The sequence below is a fragment of the Lipotes vexillifer genome, unplaced genomic scaffold (genome assembly GCF_000442215.2).
Source record: "Lipotes vexillifer unplaced genomic scaffold, Lipotes_vexillifer_v1.1 scaffold58, whole genome shotgun sequence".
In the NCBI taxonomy this organism is placed as follows: domain Eukaryota; kingdom Metazoa; phylum Chordata; class Mammalia; order Artiodactyla; family Lipotidae; genus Lipotes; species Lipotes vexillifer.
In genome coordinates, this window is record NW_006781997.1 from 3,361,040 (window position 1) to 3,367,039 (window position 6,000).

At 35.5% G+C, this 6,000-nt stretch overlaps 1 protein-coding gene across 2 annotated transcripts in view; it reads left to right on the top strand.

The window, feature by feature from the left end:
• Window positions 1-6,000, top strand: part of CEP85L (centrosomal protein 85L) — a 174,528-nt gene that overhangs the window by 62,905 nt on the left and 105,623 nt on the right. The window lies entirely within an intron of this gene.

Genomic DNA, 6,000 nt, shown 5'->3' on the forward strand with positions numbered 1-6,000 from the left:
AATACGGAAAACTTTAAACCTTTACCTGCCTTGGCCTTTATTTTCCTTCTCATTTTTTAAATGGGCATAAACATAAACAAAGCAAAAAATACTCAATTCTGTTTCAATATTTGAAACAGAAACAAAGGAGCTGGCATGGTATAATAGAAAGAACATTAACTTGGGTGTATGAAGGCTTGGATTTTGTTGTATCAGATTCAGAGTCTGGATGATTCTCTACCTGTCACTTAATACTTAGTATCTCTGGGCCTGAGTTTTTCTTTCTTTCCTTTTTTTTTTTTTTTCCTAAATTGAGATATAATTGACATATAACATATTAGCTTCAGGTATATAACATAATGATTCAATGTATGTATATGTTTTAAAATGATCATCACAGTAACTCTAGTTAACATCCATCACCATACGTAGTTACAAAATTTTTTTCCTTGTAATAAGAACTTTTAAGATCTACTCGTAGCAACTTTCAGATATACAGTACAGCATTATTCGCTATAATCACTATGCTGTACATTGTATCCCTGTGGCTTTTTTATTTTATAACAAAGTTTGTACCTTTTGATCTCCGTCATCCATTTACCCACCCTCCAGCCCAAGCCTCTGGCAGCCACCAGTCTGTTCTCTGTATATATGTTTGTGATTTTTTGTTTGCTTGTTTTAAAAACATAATTGTCTTTCTCTGTCTGACTTATTTCACTTAGCATAATGCTTTCAGGGTCCATCCATGTTGTCACAAATGGCAAGATTTCCTTTTTATGGATGAATAACATTCCATTGTTTATTGTAATATTCCACACACACACACACACACACACACACACACACACACATATGGCACATTTTCTTTATTCATTCATCTACTGATGGATAATTAGGTTGCTTCCATGTCTTGGCTATTGTCAGTAAAGCTGAAATGAACATAGGGGTGCATATATATCTTTTCGAGTTTGTGTTTTCATTTTCTTCAGATGAATACCCAGAAGTGGAATTTCTGGATCATATGGTAGTTCTCTTTCTAATTTTTGAGGAACCTCCATACTGTTTTCCATAGTGGCTGCACCAGTTTACATTACCACCGATGTGTACAGGTTTCTTTTTTCTCTACATTCTTGTCAACACTTGATACTTCTTGTCTTTTTGATACTAGCCATTCTGATAGGTGTGAGGTGATATCTCATTGTGATTTTGATTTAATTTCCTTGATGATTAGTGATGTTGAGCACCTTTTCATGTACCTGTTTGCCATATATATGTTTCTTCTCGGTTTCTACATCTATAAAATGAGAAGGTGTAACTAAAGTCATTTTTAAAGCTTTGGTAGTGGTTGGTATGTATTTAGGTTTATAAGATAGATGTGCTTATTTTTTTTAAAATTGAATTGGATGCCAGGATTTATTAATCATTTTAAGGAAAACACTTTACGATAATATTACATAAAAGAAAAATGGTGTGTACCCCCTAATGTAACATGTAAATGTTTAAATTTCTTGATCTGGAAATGTTTTCTATTCCATGGTAATTTTCTACAGCTCATTTTAACTGGGAAACCAATTATCTGTAGAATTTTTCATAAATTCTATCATCCAATTTTTTCTCTATTGCCAGAATTTTCTGAAACAAAGTAATTCCATTGAAAATTGTAAAATTTCCCTAGAGCAAAAACTTAAAATTACTAATCGTTACAATTACTAATAAAAAGGTAACAAAGATTAAAGGAATATATTCTATGAAAGGATAAGGAAATCACTTACCTAGGAACCTCACAAATCTGAGTGCAGCTCCAAAACATACTCATAACCTAATGTGCTACATTCACAGGAGAACCCTTAACACATCGCATGTGCCTTCTTTACTTTTGTTTTGGACATAGTTCTTATCATCTTGATTATATATATTTAAATTGCATAACCAAACAGAAGTATCATTATGATGTGTGAATTACAAATCAGAAAAGAGCAATTTAACCAGATTTATTTGTGATTTGTCTATTCAAGCAGTTGAAAGATAGGAGACCTAATTTATCAAATACTACCATATTTTAGTTCTCAGGTGCTTGTGATTATAGGAGAGCAGGGTTCAAGTAGTTGTTTCTGCAGCTGGTGTCTTTACACAGAAGTGGAGCGGCCTGGGGTGGTGGTGGGGGGGGGGGCCGAATGTTCTGCTCCAACCTGCAGAATGGTAGGTGCAATAGGGAGGTAACTGTGAGAGTTGAGTGAATTTAAAGGAATAAGTACTAATTCATTCCTTCTTCCATTCTGGTGGGAGGACCCGCTTCTGTAATCGAAGTTTTCCCCGACCTTGAAGCAGTGCAGAGAGGGTAGGGAGCTTGGAGGTGCTTTGTGGAGAAAACTTATTTTTAAATCTTCTTGGTGCATGGCACAGGAAGAAGGCTATAAGGGGCAAAACTTGCTTGTGCTTGGAAAGCCCTACTTTTTGATTAACCTTCTTTGGGATGGTCTCTTTATAGTGCATTTAAGTTTCATAGTAGAAAGATGAAACCAGGTAAGGAAAACCTAGACACTTTAATTGCAGTGTTTAAATGACCGCTTCTCTTCTAATTCTCTTGGACTACTACAGAAAAAAAATTCTTAAATACCTTCTCCTTGGAGCCTCTAAATACTGTATTTTAAGTCATCTTTGTCTTAAGTCTCTTTAAAAACATTGATTTCCTTTTAGTCTAATTTTTGCATAAAGGGAAGCTTAATAATAATTATCCCATCTCATAAATTGTGAGAATGTGTATGATTTTCAAGGACAACTGTTTGTCACTGTGAAGAAAAAAAAACACAAAAACTATTTGCAACAAAGAAAAGGAATTTGGCTGAGAGTCACAATCTAACATCACCATAAATTTATCTAGAACTTTGTAGCTGTCAGAGTGTTTTATCTCAATTGATCCTCAGCACCTCCTTTCTCCCTTTACACCCTCAAAAGTTTAGTATTGTAACATGGAAGTGTCACTCCTCTTAGAACTCAGTTCTAAATAATTACTGAGCCAGCCTCACAGTCTTATGTGCATGGTGTTCTTTGATTCCCATGGTTTCCTATTAAATCAGCTAGAGTGTAGGTGGTGTGGCACTCTGAAGCGTTTTCCCTTGTGAATGAAGAGAAGCCATCAATGCCCTCAGTTGATTAGAATATAGGCCTCCATGTGCAATGTCCACCACAATCTTTGGTTCGTTCCTCTGTTCTACATTTGCTGCTCTCTTTCCACCTTCCCCAAAAGCTGTCTAACCCTACATGGACTATGACATAAGAGAAAAACAAACAGCAAAGTCTTATCATCTTCTCTTTGGAAAGACTGTTTCCCATTCCAGGACCCTTTTGCATTTCCCTTTTGGGGTGGGGTGAGAAGGGATTGGAGGATACATACTTCTACACACAGCAGTGTCCATTGGGTCCATATAAGCTCACCGTGGACCCCCCAGACAGAAGTGAAGAAGTGTTCTCTTTATTGACAAAGTAGTTCTTCTTTTCTCTTATATTCTGTAGGATCTTTCTGAGTTCTGGGTTGCAATCATTAAGAGGAGGAAGATAAAATTTTGTGCTTGTTTTAACCAAGGAAAGGCTTGATCAGCCAGGATATTGGCACCTAATGACTTCAACGTATTTTACTGGAAGATTTCTCCTATATAAATAAAAAATATAAATATTTGGTAGAATGACTTAAAGCTAAATGACTTGCTTTTTGTCTAATATCACATATGAATGAAAGGTTTTATTTTTAATGTGAGAGCATTTTGTGTATTCTATTACATTCTCTGAAAAGAAAGTTTTCTTGTTTTTATTCTTATTTTTGCACCCTGTTTTGTTTTTAACTTTTTTACTGTTTAACATAATATAGCACAACTGCATTGAAAGATGTGGACACTGTGACACTCTCAATAGATAGGATATAACATTCACTAGCTAACTAAAATGCATATAATTGATTTTTGTATACATGTTTTAATGAATAAACTTATTAATATGTTTGGCTTTTTTCAATCTGTCATCTTTTCTGTGTAGTATTGGCATATAATTTTTAGACATTTTAAAGTGTGCTGTTACTTAGAAGAAGAGCAAATGTTTTTGAAATTTTACCGTTTTCTCGCTTTTCCAGAAGACTCAAAAATAATCAAAGGATAAATAACTTCTAGACAGGAGGAAATTCATTGTTTTATGTAGGTCTGCCCTCTTGTGTCTGTACTAGGAAATCTTGATCTTATTTTATTTGGGGAAAGTCACTGAAAACAACCTACAAAATCAAAACTGCTTATAATTAGATTGTTTTATGGTCATATCAATCATGAGCAATTTCACTGAGTTCAAGAAGGTTCATTTTAATGTAGGTGATTTGCATTAAATAAACATGTTGGACCAGATAAAATAAAAAAGACAACATTAAACATTTAAGAATTAGTTCAGTTTTGGTACCCTGCAAAGTAAGATTAGAGTTTATTCTACAGTAGAAAGTATTTGAGCATTTGGTATTTAAAAATGTTTAAATACATAGTTCATTATATCTTACTCTTTACACATCATGATAAACAGAATAAATAAGTTGCATTTAAAGAATGGGTTTTTGTTTTACAGTATAATCTAAGGTACATTACAATATAATCTAAGGTACAGTATTCTGTAATCCTCAAGTATAAGGTTTTAATTTCTGTTAAAGGCAGAATGAAAAACAAAAAAATTCTTTATTTCTGTTTGACTTAGGAAAAACTCCATAACCTCACAGTTTATGGTTTGAAGTTGATGTTGTAATGAGCAACATAATGAAAAGGATAGAATTTATTATTGTAAAATTTCCACTTATTTTTTAAGATCATTGCAGCTAATTACAGAACTTGGTTATTTTTTGCATGGGTTATTATTGACACCAGTGAAGTGAATGCATTACTTCTTGTTTATAAGCTCTTCTAGTTGATGTTAGGGATATCCAACCCACAGATGAGGTTTCACTCAAGAAATCCCTCTGTTAGTAAGAAACCCCTTTTCCCTCTGTTCTCAGATATCAGTGAACCAAAATTATCCCCCTTCCTATCTCCAGTACCCCTCAGGTATTCAGAAAAAACTTAAAAGCAATATTTCCTTCACTGTTTTCTTAGTAGCACTTGTGTTACAAACCAAGGTCAACACTGACTTTTCCAGTTCTTTTAGTAACCATATTTTGGCAAATCGTATAGGAAAATACATATTTTCTACTCCTTTAATAATTACTATATCGGTAGTATGTCTTGCATGTAAGTTAAAATTACCGGATTGTGCAATATAGATGTAAACCATTTTAGACTTAATTTTAAACTGAGTCAATTTAAATTACCAAATTTTGATGGATATATTTTCCAAACCAGTTTTTACTTCTAATGTTTAATGAGTTGTTAGAAGATATTTTTAAATGACTAGAGGGGACTAGATTAGTATTGCTGGATCTATAATTTAGCGTAGTTGAGTGGCCTACCAAATATGTATTTACCATCTGGGTGATAGATTAAGGAAAATAGCTAAGCCCTATCATAAACAATAGTGGGATAAAAAGTTCATTTCAAGGGCTTCCCTGGTGGTGCAGTGGTTGAGAGTCCGCCTGCCAATGCAGGGAATATGGGTTCGTGCCCCGGTCTGGGAAGATCCCACATGCTGCAGAGCGGCTGGGCCTGTGAGCCATGGCCGCTGAGCCTGCGCGTCCGGAGCCTGTGCTCCACAACGGGAGAGGCCATAACAGTGAGAGACCCGCATACCGCAAAAAAAAAAAAAAGTTCATTTCAAAATTTAATCAGGGGCTTCCCTGGTGGCGCAGTGGTTGAGAGTCCGCCTGCCGATGCAGGGGACGCGGGTTCGTGCCCCGGTCCGGGGGGATCCCACATGCCGTGGAGCGGCTGGGCCCGTGAGCCATGGCTGCTGGGCCTGCGCGTCCGGAGCCTGTGTTCCGCGGCGGGAGGGGCCACGGCAGTGAGAGGCCCGCGGACCACAAAAAAAAAAAAAAAAATTTAATAAAAAAATTTTTTAATTTTTGAG